The sequence below is a fragment of the Lissotriton helveticus genome, chromosome 10, assembly GCF_964261635.1.
Source record: "Lissotriton helveticus chromosome 10, aLisHel1.1, whole genome shotgun sequence".
NCBI classification, from domain to species: domain Eukaryota; kingdom Metazoa; phylum Chordata; class Amphibia; order Caudata; family Salamandridae; genus Lissotriton; species Lissotriton helveticus.
The window spans coordinates 902,561,821-902,580,910 of record NC_136071.1 but is presented as its reverse complement, the minus strand read 5'-3'; positions in this window follow the sequence as shown (position 1 = coordinate 902,580,910).

Sequence of the window (19,090 nt, the reverse complement as noted above, 5' to 3'; positions counted from 1 at the left end):
ATCCTCACTGGAACACCTAATCCACTTAGCCCCAATCAAATCTAGTCTCAACCTTGCTGCTAGGGTGATCACAGATTGCAAATGGTTAGATCACATCTCTCCTGCCCTCAAATCCCTCAAATAACTCCCTGTTGAAGGCGGATCCACCTACAAAACCGCTTGCATCACGCATAAAGCCCTTCACCTAAACACCCCTCAGTACCTATCAGAGAAACTCAACAAAGCCGGCAGTTCCAGAGAGTTGAGGAGCACTGACACAGGCGCTCTCTTTCCCCCCTGGTAAATAGGAAATCCAAACAATCATGCTCTTTCTCTGGAAATGTGCCAACCATCTGGAATTCACTCCCCATAGAATTACGCTGCAACCCCTCCTTCTACAGTTTCAAAAAAGCCCTGAAATTGCACCTTCTCGACTACTACTGGGGTCCTTAATCCCTACACTGGACACATGTCCCAATCCAGCGTCTCACTGTTTTGTTTCACACTCATCGATCCTCTGACTTCCTCCCCCCTTTTCTCATAATCTACCCTATCTTACTTCCTTGCCCTCCTATGTCACTTAGTCCTCTTTTTGTCTCAGCCCACGTCTCTCTGTTCAGACCTCTCCTTACTGATCTCCGGACTTTCTTGTCCCCCCCTCTTCCTATAGTCACCCCATTTAACTACCTTCCCCTCCTATTCAACCTTAATCCCCTTTAAGCCCTAGCCCTCACTGACCCAGTGCTTCCTCACCCTTCCCCCTTTTATTGTCTCCCCCCATCCAAGCTTCCCCCCCTCCCTTTTTCAGCATGCCCAACCACACTTGGGGGCCCATTATGATGTCGGGCCGAATGCCCCCGCCAGGCTGGCGGTGGGCAATCCGCCCGACATCCTCACTTGTTCCCCCCCCTGCCATATTAGTATGGCGGGGGACCTCGGTGGACGGAAAGACCGTCCGCCGCTTTTCCGCCCCGGTCGCCTTGCGGCCGGGGCGGAAAAGGAATAATATGGTGGCGGTGTCTATCAGACACCGCCAGCCATATTACAATGGGCATTTAACAATTCCTTGCCGCCACGGAAAGGCATGCGGTCTTCACTCTGGGGGCCCCAGAGTAAAGGAGAGGTGGGGGGTGCACACAGGGGGGTACCTGTGGTACCCCCCTTCATTTGGATTTACAAAGCGGCAGGCACCGCGCGGTGCCTACCGCTTTGTACATGCAAATGCAGAAATGCATTTTTAGCATAGTGGCAGGCGGTGCAGAGAGCACCGCCCGCCACAATGCTAAAAATACAGGATGTGCCCGCCACTGTGGCGGGCACATCCTAATACCCCCCACGGGACCCCCGCCCTTATGGCGGGCGGTCCCAATCCCCGACAGGATGGCGGGCGAGAAAAGTCCGCCCGCCATCCTAATGACCCCCTTGCCGTTTGTACTCATGACTCGCTATATTCTATTGTAAATCTGGATGTGATTAGTCTTTGGTAGTCATTTCTGTCAGTTTTTATTGATCTTAGTGGTCTGTATTTTATTTACCTATATACAAATGTTACCTCACCACTCTTGCATTACTACTCATGACTCACTGTATCCTTATACTAATCTTGATGTAACCATGTAAAGCGCTCTGATACCCTAGGGTCCAGCCAGCGCTATATAAAAGCTTTTAAATAAATAAAATGGTTTAGGCCTAATATGTTTATGCCAAGGGCGGTATGTGCCAGTAAGTACTGGTTGGACTCTCTGACTATGAGTCCTGGGAGTGGCAGGATGCACATGTGTCGTGCCCTGGTGGAACTAGGCTGGGGATAAGGGTTACACATGGTGTGCCCCCCCTTTTATGGTTTACTGTGGGGCGCTGGAGCTAATCCCAAGATATATGTCTAATGTGACCTATGCCTAATGAGATTGCCTAATGTGTTTATGCTGATAGTTGCCAAATGTGATTTATGCACCACGATTATTGCATAATGTGTTTATGCTAGTGAGGCCTATTGCATAATGTGTTTATGCTAATATGATTTAGGCCTAATGTGTTTTATGCCTAATGTGAGGTAGGCTAAGGGTTTTACCAGTAGCTACTGGTTGTGTTTTACATTTACTACTTGTGCTTGTGATGGTTCTGACAGTGGCCTGATTGGCCCTGTCTTATATATAATCCCCTGTGAATATTGCCTAGCGCCAGTTGGCACAGTGTAAATGTGTGATTATATTTCTAATGTGTTTATGATAATACAAAGGCTATTTCCTATATAACCTTGTGTGGAGCTCCTTTTGTGGTGTGCCTAGCGCGTTGCTGTTGTGTGTGTGTTGCGCAAACGCTTTACACATTATGGCATCTGGGATGAGCCTGACTTCTCGTGCCAAGCTACCAAGGTGGTGAGCCGGGGTTATCTTCAGTGTGTAACTCCCTTGCCCTGACTAGAGTGTTGGTTTCTGCCTGGCTTAGGCGCAAGCCCTAGCTAACTAGAAATCCCATTCCATTTGGGTCCATTGCTCATCTATTTGCTTTCCACTGGGACAGTTTGACTGAAATATGATTGAGGTGTGCCTTTGTGATGGTTGCTCACAGCAGACCTTGGAGCCTTTGGTGCTATTTTGAAACTTTATTAGCTTTTACGACGCAAGTATTTAATTCCTATTTGAAAATCAAGGGAATTCCAATAGTTTCGGCCTGCCTTTTTATATTAAAAGTTATTACCTGATCATGCAGTAATTCTGACTGTCAGCTCTTTCTTGAAAGGTGCCTTATACTGGAATACGATTCTAATGGCCAGATGTATGGCCATTGATGTTTGCAACTTGCAACTTGTATTAAATTGCGAGTCACAATTTATGAGTCACAAACATCAATGTACAACCGTGTCAGAGACACTGTTTGCGATTCCCAATGGGGTCGCAAATTGCATGCCTCATGCAAATTAATAAGGTTGTTGCAATTTGCGACCCTATTGGGAATGGCTGACACTCCCAGGGATGGTGGCCTGCTGTGGTCAGCAGACCACCATGTCTGGGACTGCTTTGTCAATAAAGATTTTTTTTTTACATGCAGCCCGTTTTCCATCATTAAAAACGCGAAGCATTAAAAAAAAAATGACATGTTTTTGTTTAATTTTTGTAGGGCAGGCAGTGGTCCCTGGGATCACTGCCTGCTCTCAAAAAATGTTTGCGCACCTGTTCACAAAGGGGAAGGTGTCCCATGGGGACCCCTTACCATTTGCAAATGGTTTATCACCCCCTTGAAGAGGTTGGTAAGCAGAGAGTGTTATGCGACCGCAAGTGCGGTCTCAAAACATTCTTACATAGGGTTGAGAGTTGCTTTTAGGATGGGACGCCCTTGGAACGCCCCTTCTTAACAGTGAGTCTCTAACCCTATTTTGCGAGTCCCTATTAAATTAGCGACCCGCAAAATAGGGTTAATACATTGTGCTACTGATTTTTGCGGTCGCAAAAGGGCAAAATGCCGCTCTGCGACTGCAAAAAACGGCCATACATCTGGCCCCCAATTCTTAACTTTGTAATGTAATCCTTTGCATTGCATGCTTGCAAATATTTTTAGGATTTATAAATATTGTTATTAAGCTGGCTTTTATTTTATATATGTATCTATGTATTGTGATTTTATCTGTCTTCTTTTATGATTATATAGTATTATCACATAAAAATGTATTTGAGCTATTTGAGTAAATGCTACTAGTCGGCCTGCAGCACGTATTGTGCCACCCACTTATGTAGCCTTTTAAACATGTCTCATGTCTGCCATTGCAGCCTTTGTGTGCAGTTTTAACCTGCCATTTCAACCTGGTAAAATAAAACTTTTTCCAGGCCCAAAGTCTCCTTTGTAATATATATGTCACCCCTAGGGTAGGCAAAAAGAACAATTGATGGACAGAATGCAGAACAATGTCATACATTCACCCCAGTACAGAGATCTGGGCATAAATCCATTGTTTTTTTGCTCACCATGCCATTCCAGTTTGGACCCAGTCATATGCAAATCAGTCTTGACCCTGGTCCCAGTGAGAACAGTGCAGCCCGAACTGCCAGGCCAGGTCCTCCCTGGACTGGAAACAAGCATCCTAGCGCCGGTTTCGGGCTTTCAGCCCTCATCAGCCAGGATAGCTTGACTCCAGTGGCATGGAGAGCACGGGACCCGAGTCTGGGAATACCCGTCCCAGCCGGGTGACAAATGCAAAAAGAACAATTGAGGGACAGAATGCAGAACAATGTCATACATTCACCCTGTTACAGAGATCTGGGCCTGAATCCATAGTTTTTTTGTTCACCATGCCATTTCAGTTTGGACCCAGCCATATGCAAATCAGTTTTGACCCTGCTCCCAATGGGAACAGTCCAGCCTGAACAGCCAGTCCAGGTCCTCTCTGGACTGGAAACAAGCATCATAGGGTAGGCCCTGGACAGCCCAGAGGGCCGGGTGCAGTGCATTTAAAAACGAGGACATGTATCTTTACGTTTTGCATGTCTAGTAGTGAAAAAATCTTAGATTAGTTTTGCACTACCACAAAGCATGCCTCTCCCAAAGGATACCATTGCAGATACCTTAATACATTTAATAAGCTCTAACTTTAAAATGGGAAAAGGTAGCCAGTTCATGTTTTTGTCTCTTAGGAATTGTAATAAAAAATCATCTTTTAAGGTAAAGTTGGATTTTTAATAACAATTTTGAAAATGCCACTTTTAGAGAGTTAATTTCCTGCCTTAGCCATTTAGTGCCTGCAGCGTGTCACTGGGTCTAATGACTTGGTCTAGTATAGTTGTGCTTTGAGTATTCCTCCTAGACAGCCTCACACAACAGAGAATTTGGGTGTGCCTAGATGGGCCAGGACCGGCAGAATGGGAGGGCTAGGCTGGGTACAGCTCTACTTACACTTGAATAGGCTTTTTTCTGCCTCCACACAAAGGGCTGCATGCCATCTGTAGTTAGTCTGGAGCCAGGGAAAGGGAGGCAGAACATCTGTGAACTGCTAAGGGAAACGTCTGGAAGCTTCTAGTATAACTATTGGACCTTTCTTAGGCACCAACTGCTCAGTACACTTCTGGGCATGTGGGGACTCTTCCAAGAAGAAGGACTACTGTACTGCTGAAAGGGCTGCCTCTCTTCTGGACTGCTGCCCTGCTAGATTACTACTTTGCTGGACTGCTGCCTTGCTGGATTGCTCTGCCCGGCTGGATTGCTCCCCTGCTGCTCTCCTGCCTGAGTCAGAGGGATTGGACCAACACCTGAACCCAGGACTCCTACAGAGACTCCAAGGGCTAGTATGCTGTCCTACTGTTCAGAGTCACAGGGACATAATGCCTCTAACCACCTGCACCAGCTCCCAGATCCAACTGGAGTTAGATCCTGACCCTCAAGTAGTGCCCCTAAAGTCATGAACCCTTGGTTCTGCCTAAGTGAAGGTGAATTTAAGTTTTTGGGCTCTTTGCAACTACAAATGGGCCCACTGGTGCCAACACCTTGTCCCCCGCATTGTCCCCAATGCACAACTCCATCAACCAGACTCTATGTGCTACAGCATCAATTACTCAGAGGGAGCACCACTGAGAAGCTCCAGCCTAACTACCTGGGATGATTCAAAAAGGGGGTGGTGATGGACAGAGTATCTGAATTAAGCAGAACACTCCTACCCAGTCAAAAGATCAGGGCTTGATCCGTCACCGTTTTTTAGCTCACTGCACCATCCCAGCTCAGGACCTGGCTACATGTAAATTAGTCTGACCCTGGCCCAGTGCATCATGGGAACAGGGCATACCAAACTACCAAGCCAATTCTTTACTGGAAAGGAAACAAGCTTCCGGGGACCGGTTTCTGGCATTACAGCCGTCTTCGGCCCGGCTTGCTTGAATCCTGATGGTGCAGTGAGCAAGGGACTCACATCTGAGCATACCCTTCCACACTTGTGGTGGCCAAAACGATTCAAAAAGGGGGTGGTGATGGACAGAGTATCTGAATTAAGCAGAACACTCCTACCCAGTCAAAAGATCAGGGCTTTATCCATCACCGTTTTTTAGCTCACTGCACCATCCCAGTTCAGAACCTGGCTACATGCAAATTAGTCTGACCCTGGCCCAGTGCATCATGGGAACAGGGCAGACCAAACTACTAAGCCAATTCTTTACTGGAAAGGAAACAAGCTTCCGGGGACCGGTTTCTGGCATTACAGCCATCTTCGGCCCGGCTTGCTTGAATCCTGATGGTGCAGTGAGCAAGGGACTCACATCTGAGCATACCCTTCCACACTTGTGGTGGCCAAAACGATTCAAAAAGGGGGGTGGTGGTGATGGACAGAGTATCTGAATTAAGCAGAACACTCCTACCCAGTCAAAAGATCAGGGCTTGATCCATCACCGTTTTTTAGCTCACTGCACCATCCCAGTTCAGAACCTGGCTACATGCAAATTAGTATGACCCTGGCCCAGTGCATCATGGGAACAGGGCAGACCAAACTACCAAGCCAATTCTTTACTGGAAAGGAAACAAGCTTCCGGGGACCGGTTTCTGGCATTACAGCCGTCTTCGGCCCGGCTTGCTTGAATCCTGATGGTGCAGTGAGCAAGGGACTCACATCTGAGCATACCCTTCCACACTTGTGGTGGCCAAAACGATTAAAAAAGGGGGTGGTGATGGACAGAGTATCTGAATTAAGCAGAACACTCCTACCCAGTCAAAAGATCAGGGCTTGATCCATCACCGTTTTTTAGCTCACTGCACCATCCCAGTTCAGAACCTGGCTACAAGCAAATTAGTCTGACCCTGGCCCAGTGCATCATGGGAACAGGGCAGACCAAACTACTAATGCCAGAAACCGGTCCCCGGAAGCTTGTTTCCTTTCCAGTAAAGAATTGGCTTGGTAGTTTGGTCTGCCCTGTTCCCATGATGCACTGGGCCAGGGTCAGACTAATTTGCATGTAGCCAGGTTCTGAACTGGGATGGTGCAGTGAGCTAAAAAACGGTGATGGATCAAGCCCTGATCTTTTGACTGGGTAGGAGTGTTCTGCTTAATTCGGATACTCTGTCCATCACCACCCCCTTTTCTGAATCGTTTTGGCCACTATAGGAGTGGCAGGATATGCTCAGACATGAGTCCCTTGCTCACTGCACCATCAGGATTCAAGCAAGCCGGGCCGAAGATGGCTGTAATGCCAGAAACCGGTCCCCGGAAGCTTGTTTCCTTTCCAGTAAAGAATTGGCTTGGTAGTTTGGTCTGCCCTGTTCCCATGATGCACTGGGCCAGGGTCAGACTAATTTACATGTAGCCAGGTCCTGAGCTGGGATGGTGCAGTGAGCTAAAAAACGGTGATGGATCAAGCCCTGATCTTTTGACTGGGTATGAGTGTTCTGTTTAATTCAGATGCTCTGTCCATCACCACCCCCTTTTCTGAATCAAAACTACCTGGGATGGCAAGCAGAACTTCGCACTACAGCAATGACTGTCTGTGAATGCTGCTTCCTCTTTGTGCTGCAACAAACACCTGCAACACCTCCCTGCTCTTTATAGCCTACTCCACCACAAACAGAACTTTTTGTGCTGGACTGAGAAGTAACTTTTCAGCTGAACTAGCGAGGTCCCTGTATCTGACATGTGCTGCATCACAGTCGGACTGAACATGTGACTTTCTTCTGGTTTCCTACGACCAGATAGCTGTGAGTGATACTTTAGGTCTTTTTGCAATATTTTCACTTAAATCTTTAAAACTGCACATCTACAGTTCTACCAAAGTAGTGCCAAAGGTAACTCCATCTGCGCCCATCTGCACCCATCCACGCTTAGACCGCGCCCAGCACCAGGAATCCTGGCCCCTGCACTTCCACAGACGCTGCCACATATCTCCGTGCCTTCGACCCCAAACGCAATACCTACTGACTTGCATCTCCTTGCACCACAGCTGGACCTTTCTCCTGCACCCTCTGCTAGTTTTCCGGCAACTTCTGACCGACTGCCATTACAGCAACCAGCGCCAAGTCACCCCCATCAGCCAAGACCCCCCCTGAAACAACTCAGCAGCCTCCTGATCAATGTCAGTTCACTCGGCAAACATGTCACCAAAGTCTGGGAAACCATATCCACCCTCAACCCCGATGTAACCTTCATCAAAGAGACCTGGCTTACCCTCACTTCCATTCCAGACTTTGCCACCCCAATAACCATTGGCTACAAGAAGAAACACTGTGACCATGCCAACAGAAACAGAGGCATCATGCACCAAGAATCGATCATCTTCACCACCACCGATGACAAGACCATGCTGATCATGGAACACATGAATGGTCAGCTTCACATCAATGACAAAACCCCCATCAAAGGTACCCTTGCCTACAGACACCAGGACCACAAACTGGCCTCAGTGACAGCATCATTGAACTCATCACCCAGCTTGCTATCGACTCCAAACAGTTCATATTCCTGGGAGACCTCAACTTCCACCTGGACGACTCCACTGACACCAGCTCCACTGACCTCCTGGAATGATTGAACAATATCAGCCTCAAGTTGCTGGTCACCGACCCCACGCACAAAGCTTGACACATGCTGGACCTCATCTTCGTGTCCAGTAATAGAATCAGGTTCCGCCAAACAACGGAACTCACCTGGTTTGACCACTCCATCGTACACTTCACCATCGCCAAACCTCCCAGGACCACACCCAACTGCCACAGCACCACCTTCCACAGCTGGACCAAGGTCACTCAGCACCAATATATTGACACCCTCAGCATCATCCAGCACAACGTACCCCAGACCTGAATCAGGCAGTAGAGAAGTTCCACGCCTGAATCACTAGCACCGCCAACTGATTTTCTCCCATCATACCAACCAGAACACACTGAACTACCACATGAGCCATTTGGTACTCCCCAAACCTTAGCACATCAAAATGCAGAAGCAAACAACGGGAAAGAAAATACTACTTCCAAAGATTGTGAGTATGCTATTTGATCTGCACATCTATATTTGACAGTATTGTGTTTATGGTACCAATATCCTTCAGGACACATTTCATGAGGGTGCTCTCATGGTGTCATATAGGGTATACGTCCACTAGAGCTGAAGAACAGCCTAGAAACAATGTCCAACAAGTACACTGAAGCACACCACTGAGTCGTAACTCTTATCCTCAGTCAATAATCTGTATTCCAGCCAATCAAAAGGAATTTTCTTTGGAAGAATTTCACAACAGTTGTTGAATCAGGTCACTTGGATTATTTATTCCATTCCATTTTTCATTTTGGTTTGACTCGTGGATTCAAAATGCAGGAATTCACATTGGTTTTTCTTTAAACTGAGAGTCATATTGTGTTACGAAATTTTGTGTAGTAATTATGTATAAATCCGGAAATTTATCAAACTTTTCCACAAAAGTATGAAACATTTTCTCGAGAAAATTGTAATATAGTATATTTAAGATTTCTAACATTTATTATGTATTTTCAAACTTTTTTAATTCAAAACTCTTGTTTTTTTCGGTGCGAGGTTACGGATTGCTTCCTAGTTGAAGGTAAATGCTTTGATCAGTGGGAAATGTAGATCTATGATTTGTGATTCTGGCAAAGTGTAGAAATATATAGGTGACTCATTACGTCAGGGAGTCTTAATTTTAATGAAGCTCCCAGTTTTTTTGTCTGTTTTTATCATTCAGAGTGGACTTATCAGGGTCCTACATTCCCGGAGGAGAAGAGAGCCCTCCAAAGATCATCACAGGATGTGAGATACGTGGATACTAAGGAACACATATATCGGTTGCTACACCGGTAAGCAACAATATTATGAGTATTCATGGGTGTAGTTGAGTGTGCTGAGGTGCACGTTTCAGTTATTTTAATAGTGACTCATTTGTACTCGATATACTTCAGCCCCTTGTATTTATGATTTTTCCATATAGGATATATATATATATTTTTATCAACTTTGTTACTATATTGGAACTCAAGAAGAAATTTACTTAAGAATTATATGAAACAGAATTGAAACTGTGAACTTGGAGTGAAGGTGAGGTATTGTTATATTTGGCCAGTCTATATAATCTATCAGGCAGGTGAGGGAATATTATTCCTTTATAGCTGTGGGGCCCAGGATTACAATAGGTGGCGTTTCAATAATTTTTCAAAACACTGATTTTGTTTGTCGTATTTTAATCACTTTGGTTGAATCACAAATAGGGTATGTGGCTTTTTTTCTCAATGGGCATACATTTCTTCTGTTGACCAGTGTTCTGGTCTTCATAGGTCTATCTTTATCACTGGATGGGCTCTGACACTCTGTGGTGTGATTTCTATTACTGACACTTAGTCACTGCTGATTCGGTGCAGGGTGTCCTTTTTTCATCTCTCCAACATGTGATGGGGCATTTGGTTTCTATATTTATAATCATATTTCAGAACTTGTACAACTTATTGCAGCAAACAAATAGCTTGTACATATGTTTTTGCAGCCTTGAGAAAGCACAGGAGGACGAAAGGCGTGTTGGCTGCTTCTTTCTGTCTGTAATGAAATGGTATAAATAATCCAAGTGACCTGATTCAACAACTTTTGTGAAATTCTTCCAAAGAAAATTACTTTTGATTGGATGAAATACAGATTATAGACTGAGGATAAGAGTTAGGGCTAAGTGGTGTGCGTTGGTGTACTTGTTGGAAACTGGAAAGAAAGTGGCGACCCAGCAGGTACAACAGAGACCAAGCCACCAGTCAATTTGGCCCTTAATGACTACCACCACCAGTTCAAAGCTGTGAAAAATGATGCCCTAATACACCCGATCGAGACCAGCACCAACCAAACCAAGGAACTCTTCACCATTGTCAGAGAGCTCACCTGCCAATCATTTACATAAAACTCGATCCCCTCATCACAGGAACTCTGCTACGCCCTCGCTGACCACTTCGAAGACAAGATAGCAATTATCTACAGAAACTTCGATCCCCAACCCACTGGCCTTATCAGCATTTCCATCGAACCTTGTCACTGACACCTACACACCACAAGGGACCAGCTCAGCACACCAAATAAAAATACTCTAATGAACTCCATCCACTCCGGAACACCCATTGACTCATGCCGCCACTGACTTTTCAACCTCAGAAGAGACAAGATTAGCCACCAGCTGACCACCATCCTCAATACCTCTTTCACCACAGCCACCTTTCCTGATGCCTGGGAACATGCAGATGTCAGACCCTTCCTCAAAAAACCTTCTGCAGACCCCAGCGAGCTCCAAAACTACAGCCCTCTCTCGCTGCTCCCATTTCCTGCCAAACTACTGGAGAAAGCCATCAAATTCCAAATCACGAACACCTGGAGAGAAATAACCCACTGGACCCTTCCCAATCAGGATTAAGAGCCAATCACAGCACCAGGACAGCCCTGATCGCTGCAAAAGATGACATCTGCACCTTACTCCATGAGGAGAATCAGCCACCCTGATCCTGCTCGACCTCTCCGCAGCCTTTGATGCTGTCTCCCACTACACACTCATTGATCAACTGTGCAGATCAGAATCACAGATGATGCACTCAAATGTATGGAATCCTTTCCAATGGGGGTGCACCAGAGAATCTGCCCCGCTCCCTTCGCCTCTGAACACAAGCGCACTATCTGCAGTGTCCCCCAAGGCTCATCCCTCAGTTCCACCCTCTTCAAAATCTACATTACACCACATGTGGACATCACCAGAACCCATAACATCAACATCATCTCCTATGCCGACGACACCCAGCTCATCATCTCACTCCCAGCGCACCTCACCAAGATGAAAACCAACTTCCACAAGTGTATGAAGAACCTCGCTGCATGGATGAAGAACAACTTCCTGCAGCTCAACATGGACAAAACTGATCTTTTGGAAGACTCACTTCCCTCCGGAACGACTCCTGGTGGCCACTGGAACTTGACCCACCCCCCACTCCGAAAGACCACACATGCAGCCTCAGCATCATCCTGGACAGAAAAATCCCCATGAAATGTCAGGTCAACCCTGTCTCCTCAGCCTGATTCCACACTATTTGCATGCTTTGCAAAGTCTTCCAGTGGATCCCCATCAGCACCAGTAAAACTGTGGCACATGCCCTCACCACTAGCCAGCTGGACTATGGCAAAGCACTCTACACTGGCTTCTCCACCAGGACCCCCCCCTCAACCCATAACCCACTTTCCACTGGCACAAAATTACAACTATGTACAAAATGACAGGTGAGATCACCTTGAGAACCCCTCCTAAAATATATATGGTGCAAACACTTACCATAGTAAAAGGTTGCAACGTGCAACTAACCCACTAAATCCAGACTAGATCTCATAGTTCTTAGGCACCATAATATTTCCTATGCTCATATACGTGCCTATAGAAAAACATACAAAGGTATGTATATACATTTATTAAAAGTCAGGCCTACAGGATTGACAAGGCTACTTAGAATGCAGGTAACATGCCTAAAGCCTTATACAATGCAAGTCATATAACTAAAACTCACCAGCATTTGGTTCTCCTAAGTATAAGCAATAGACATCATTCATTATCAGAAGCTTGACTCACTAGCTTTTACATTGCTTCAAAACAATGAACATTTCACATCCTTAAAAACTTCACTAAAAATCAGTATTTGTGCTTTTATACCAGGTTGCCAAACAATCACTCAGGACCTAAACTACAAAGGGTCCACCACTCTCAAGACAACACAGATGATCAGCACTGTGAGTTTGTTATTTCAAACCTGAGTGTCTCTTAAGAGTCTCTAAGGTCCGTATCCCCAAGGATATCGTGCCCACTGATGTAGTGGGAATGACACTGACAAAGGGTTATCTAGCTACGAGAAAGCCCTAAGGTTTCACAAGATTCCAAAAGAGCATTTGGGGGTGGTTTGTGGAAACACATGCCTACAGTGGGGTGGGAAACCCTTCATACTTAAGAGGATGGGGAACAAACCAGGTAGTCCTCCATGAAATTCATCTTGATCGCTAAGTTTGAACTGACCCCTGAAAGGTCCTCATCCACAAGGATCTGGAGCACAGTTATGTGGTGGTGGATGACAGTGACAAATGGAATTCTACTCACGAGTCATTCCAGAAGAGCATGGGGGTGGAAACATGTGCCTACAGTGGGGTGAGGCGCCCTTCCTACTTAAGAGGTTGGGGACCAAACCATGTAATCCCCCATGAAAGCCAACTTGATCGCTAAGTTTGGAATGACCTCTGAAAAGTACAGCCAGAATTTCAGGGACAGTCAGAACCTCCACAACCAGCCCGGGGTGGATTTTGAGGGCTACTCTAGCTCTCCTCTCTCCCCAGGAGTCTGAAGGTGTCACTTTTCCTCCTACATTTTAGGGACTTGTGGAGGTTTGTCATTATTCCCTGCTGCCCCTAGAATCAGATAAGACATTTTGCTGTTCCCCTACCAATTATCAGGCTCCATGGTAACAAATATGCAGATTCTGAGAAAGACATAATGCTTCATAGGTTGATGTAATTGGGGTTTTGGTTGACTGGGAAGTGAGCCCTGGTCAAGCAGCAACCACTATCCCTGACAGGCTAAGGCACCAGCAACCCTCAAATGAATATGCTCAATTCCCTGGTAGCTGGGCACAGAGCAGTCAGGCTTAACTTAGAGGCAATTTATAAAGTATTTGTGCAACACTTCAAATAGTAAAAACTGTGAAAACATCATAAAAAAAGGATTCACACCAAGTTAGAAAAATAGAACTTTCTTAAACAAAGTAAAGACCAAAACAATGAAAATCTGATCAGTAGAACCAGCCATATTCAATTTTAAATAATTAAGTAAAAAATTGCGCCAAAAAGAACAAAGCACCAGCTGTGGGTATCTGTTCGCGCTGGATCAGGACAAAGTCACAAGTTCGTGTCAAAAGCGATGGAGCACAGGCCGGCTACAAGGAATCAGTTAGTCCCGCTGAACAAAGTATCTTAAATCTTGGTTTGCGGTGTGTGGATCCATGTTGAGTATGCGTCACGCAGCCAAAGCGATGCACCGGTTCCGAGATGCCAGGGCTTGCGTCATCGCCAACAATCTCATCGACGAGGCTTGTGATGTGAAGTCAGGCATCAAGGATGCGATCCGTAGTTGGGGCAATGCGTTGGTTCCGAAGAGTTGGAAGGCTGCGAGGCTGTGATGCAAAATCCGTCATCGTTGTCCAGGCTACCATCAATGAGGGATGTGAGGGCCAGGCCAAAATTTCAGCTTAAACTGCACACACAGTCTTTGTAGAGGCTGGCCTGGGACATGTTTAAAGGGCTACTTAAATGGCTGACAAAATCAGTGCTACAGGCCCAATAGTAGCATTTAATTTATCGGCCCTGGGTACATCTAGTATTACTTTACTAGGGTAAATTAAATATGCCAATTGGGGATAGGCCTATATCACCAGGTTTAGAGGAGAGAGCACAAGCACTTTAGCACTGGTTAGCATTGGTACTTTGCACAGAGTTCTAAGGCCATCAAAAATGACATCAGCACAAAAATGGAAGAGGAAGAGAATACGTTGGGGTGAAGACCAGTCTAAGGCAGGCAGGTCTAACCTGTGCCCCCCTGGGTCAAAGTGGGGAGAACTAACCAACCCCTCGAGAGTTGTCATCACTAAGGCAGAAGAACCTGGATTGACCGTCCTCATTGGTGTGGTATGACCGAGGCCTCTGTTCCGCCATAAAGTCCATTCCTGTAAGAAGAAGAAGCCCCACCACCTAAGGGAAGAGCTTCAGGCAATGCAGCAGGCAGGCCTGCCTATTAAGGCAAGTAAGTGCCAAATAGGGCAGAGTTCTGTGGTGTACCTGGGTCACATGGTAGGTGGGGGCCATGTACAGCCTCTCCAAGCTAACATCCATACTATTGTGGATTGGACAGCTTCTGTTACCCAGACTCAGGTCAGGGCCTTCCTTGGCCTGACAGGGTATTATAGAAGGTTTGTTCAAAAGTATGGAACTATTGTGGGGCCCCCAACAGAACTCACTTCTAAGAAGAAGCCCAAAAAGGTGGATTGTACCACAGAGTGTCAGAAGGCTTTTGACACTCTGAAAGCTGCTATGTGTTCAGAACCAGTGTTGATGGCCCCTGACTACACAAAATAATTTGTGGTTCAAACAGATGATTCAGAGCAAGGGACTGGGGTAGTGTTGTCACAGCTAATTGAAGAGGACCTTAATCAGTCAGTTGCCTTTATTAGCAGGTGACCATTCCCAGAGAGTAGAGATTGAGTGCCATTGAAGGAGAGGCGTTTGCTGTGGTTTGGACCCTGAAAAAGTTGAGACCCTATTTGTTGGGGACCTGCTTTCATGTTCAAACTGACCACAGGCCTCTCAGATGGCTCATGCAGATGAGAAGGGAGAATCCCAAGCTGTTAAGGCAGTCTATTTCCCTATAGGAAATGGACTTTACAGTGGAACTCCAACCTGGGGTTGTCCATGCAAATGCGGATGGACTTTCCAGGTTTTTCCACTTAGCTGATGAGGACTACCAGGGTGTAGGCTAGTAACCCATCACCTTTCGTTTGGGGGGGCTATGTTGCAAAGTCAGCCTGTGCCCTGAGCACCCCCCAATGTTTTCCTGACTGGTACTGGTGGTAACTGACTCAGACTGACCCTGGGCTCTGCCTAACCAGGCCTAGGGCCAGTACTATGCTGAAAGGGACACTTAGAATACAGTAAAAACTCCTACGTACTCTAGGGTACACTATGCGTTGGGGGTAAAACTGTGATTGGCATGATCTACCCTACAAGACACTAGTACATAATAGGGCAGAAGGATTGAAACTACCTCTAAGTCCTTAGTATATAATAGGGCATGGCAGTTTAGAGGCCAGCAGCCCTTTCTGCACTTGCATGGGTGCACTGCTGAGCCTAAGGTCAATTTAAATGTAGCCCTGTGTTGCAGGGCTGCTTTTATAAAGTAAATTGTGCCCAAATTCAACTTTGGTGTTTGGGGCACGTAAAACGAATAACCTACAATGTTTGGGCATAGTAAGTACCCGCAGGGTCTCCCCTAGGTGTCCCAGGGGTGGGGGGTCAGGTATTTATAAGGAGGACCCTCACAAAATGAGTTTTATATGCCTTGGGTTAAGTGAAATTGCACATTTCACTCCGCAAATTCTGATAAATTGCTGCACTAACTCAACTTTAGTGCTAGGAGCTCTGTGGAGGGAGGATCTGCAATAGGTTTACATATTAAGAACCCCTAAAGTCTCCCCTATGTGTTCCAAGGATGGGGGGTCCTGTAGGTATAGGCAGACTACTTATAAACAAGGTTTTTATAAGCCCTGGTGCTGGAAAATGGCCCAAGTCATTTTTCTTATTGCAAATCACCTGCCACATAGGTGAACATGGCAAGAAGTAAATAACTAATACTTCCTGTTAGGAGAATGATAAAAATAGCATTCAAAGACTTCCCAGGATTGGTATTAATAAATCCAACAATATCATATTGTTGAATTTCTCCTAAAATGTACAGACAAGAAGTTATAAGACTTTCTTATCTGTAAGCCTGGATTCAGCCTTCCAGTGGTCTGTCCTGATTGGACAGAGTTAAGTGGATTAGCCAGGCTCCTTTGAAGAGGTGATAGGAAGCCTCAGGGGTTATTCAGCTCTGCTGGGAGGGCAGTGTTCTGTTACACAGGAATGCCAGAGCAGGGGGAGGAGTCGTAAACAATTGACTTTAATGGAAGGGGAAAACACCAGTGTCATTAACAACCCTACTCTTTTGAATCCAGCAAGATGCTAGTCTTAAGGAAGGAATGAGCTGATGCAAGCGGGAGAGACTATAGAGATTAGCCATCCTAGGGGTGTGTTTAGCCAGCTCTTCTCTCCCTGCTGGAAAATCAGCCATGATGAATTTGGAAGATTGGTGCACTCTGAAACAAAATAGTGCCACACTCTGAAGTGGTCATTTCTTGGGGGTGGTAGCCTGCCCCACATTGGACATGAGTGCCCTCCTGCTTGACCCAAAGAACTTGGAATAAGTATCTGAGAGGGGAAGAGCCTCTCAGATCTGCTGCTTGAAACCTAAGAGAGAAAGAAGGGCCATGCTGAGAAGTTTGATGTGCAATCACTAAGGCTTGCACTCTGAAGATTGCACCTTCTGCGACATCTGGAACTACAGCCCAGTGGACTACCTTGCTTTAAAAGGACTAAAAACTGGACTCCCTGCAAGCTACAGGTCAACAGAGCTCATCTGGAACATCACCACCAAGAATCCTCAACCTAGAGACTACCAGTGGATTTGTAAGGATTTGTCCAAGTGGATTGTGGGAACTGAAGTGCACAACTTTCAAGGACCATCTTGGAGCTTCCAGACCCTTGGAGTAAATTTGAAACACTTTGGGACCCTTTGGGGGAACTTCAGGAAGAAGTTTCAGAAGTTTGGAGAACTTTGGATCAACTTTAGGAAAAGCTCCATAAGTGGACCGACTCAACATGGTCAGCCTCCAACTGCGAGATGGCCTGCCATCCAGGTTCTTCCCGCTGAAAAGCACTGTAGGTCCAACTTCCAGAGTTTGACCAGGAGTGGGCAAAATCCAAAGCTGGTGAACCCTGGCCAAATGAAAAGCATCGAGGGACCCCGCAATAAAAAGCTCCGTAAAAGTTTCCAAGTCCGAACGAAGAAAAGGTGACCAGCAGGAGCAACCGCGAAAGCCAAGCCGCCTGCCTTCAACCACGAGTCACCCTGGATCCTTGGTTCATCCCACTGGAATGCTCCGGAGGTTGGACTTCCATAGGCTTGACCGGGAGCTCATCGTAAGGCAGTCCGGCGAACCCTCACCGAATCCAGACTGGCTGAGAGCTTTGAGAGACCCCGGTAAGAAAATATCCAGAAAGTCAAAATGGAAAAACTTTGACCGAGACCTACCGCGAGGGGTAACCGTGCAGGGCTCCATCGCTGTCGGCCTGAAACTTTTACTTTGAACCAGTCTATCGCGACCAGATGTACCAATAAGGCACTATAGATTTCTATGTTCTATATAATGCTAAATCTTTAAAAAATCATATCTCTGGTTCCCTACATTGGATTTTTGTTGTTTTGGTGATGTTTTAAAGATAATTATTTTCCTATTGTTATAAATTGTTGATGGATTTTTTGTGTCCATTATGTCTTAATTATTTACTGAATTGTTTTTAAATACTTTACATAACTGTCTTTGAAGTAAAGCCTGCCTGCTCGCAGCCAAGCTACCAAGGGTTGAGCATGGGAATAATTTTCTATGACCTATTGTGAGCCCTATACTGTGTTAGTGGCCTTATTGCCAGTGGCAGATATATATTTGCCCTTACTAATAATCCACTTTCCAACATTTGGTGCTCAGCGGTGTGGATGAGGACTTGTGTTTAAAACCCTGATGCAAAATGTCGCCTGCACAGGGGTGACATAGACCTATAACTGCATAGTAGACCTTGGAATATTACTGAGATATTACTGATATAGTTGTAATGTAATGTACATAGTACTGCCACCAGCATAGGCAGGTTTTTGAGTTAACAATTTATATTGTAACATGGACCCTGACAGTGATCTATGGAGTAACATGCTCCATTATAATGATGTTGTACTTGGATGAGGCAAAGTATTATCATCACATCATCTGCACCAAATCTGCAAACTCTTGGTGGCTCAGCAAAGATATTTAATTGTTCATGACATCAACATCCTTACCTACGCTGATTACATGCAACTCATACGCTCCCTCTTGGACAAGATCCCCAACACAATAAACAAGTTTACTGCTAACTGGTCACTAACTGGATGAAAACTAATTGTCTCAAGCTCAAAACTGACAATACAGAAGAAGTGATCTCTGGAAAGAACACCTCACCATGGGATGATAACTGCTGGATGGTGAAACTAGGACTTACACACAAAACTACTCCAGGAACCTCAGAATAATCATTGACATCAAACTGGGCATGACCACACAAGTGAATGACATCACTGCATCCTGCTTCCGACCCTCAAGATGCTGAGGAAGATCTTCAAACGGCTCCCAAGGAACACTAGAAAACTCACTCACTCCCTGATCACCAGCAAGTGGGACTATGGTATCAACCTCTGTGCCAGGATCACGAAGCAACTCACTAGAAGACTACAAACCATTCAGAACTTGGAAT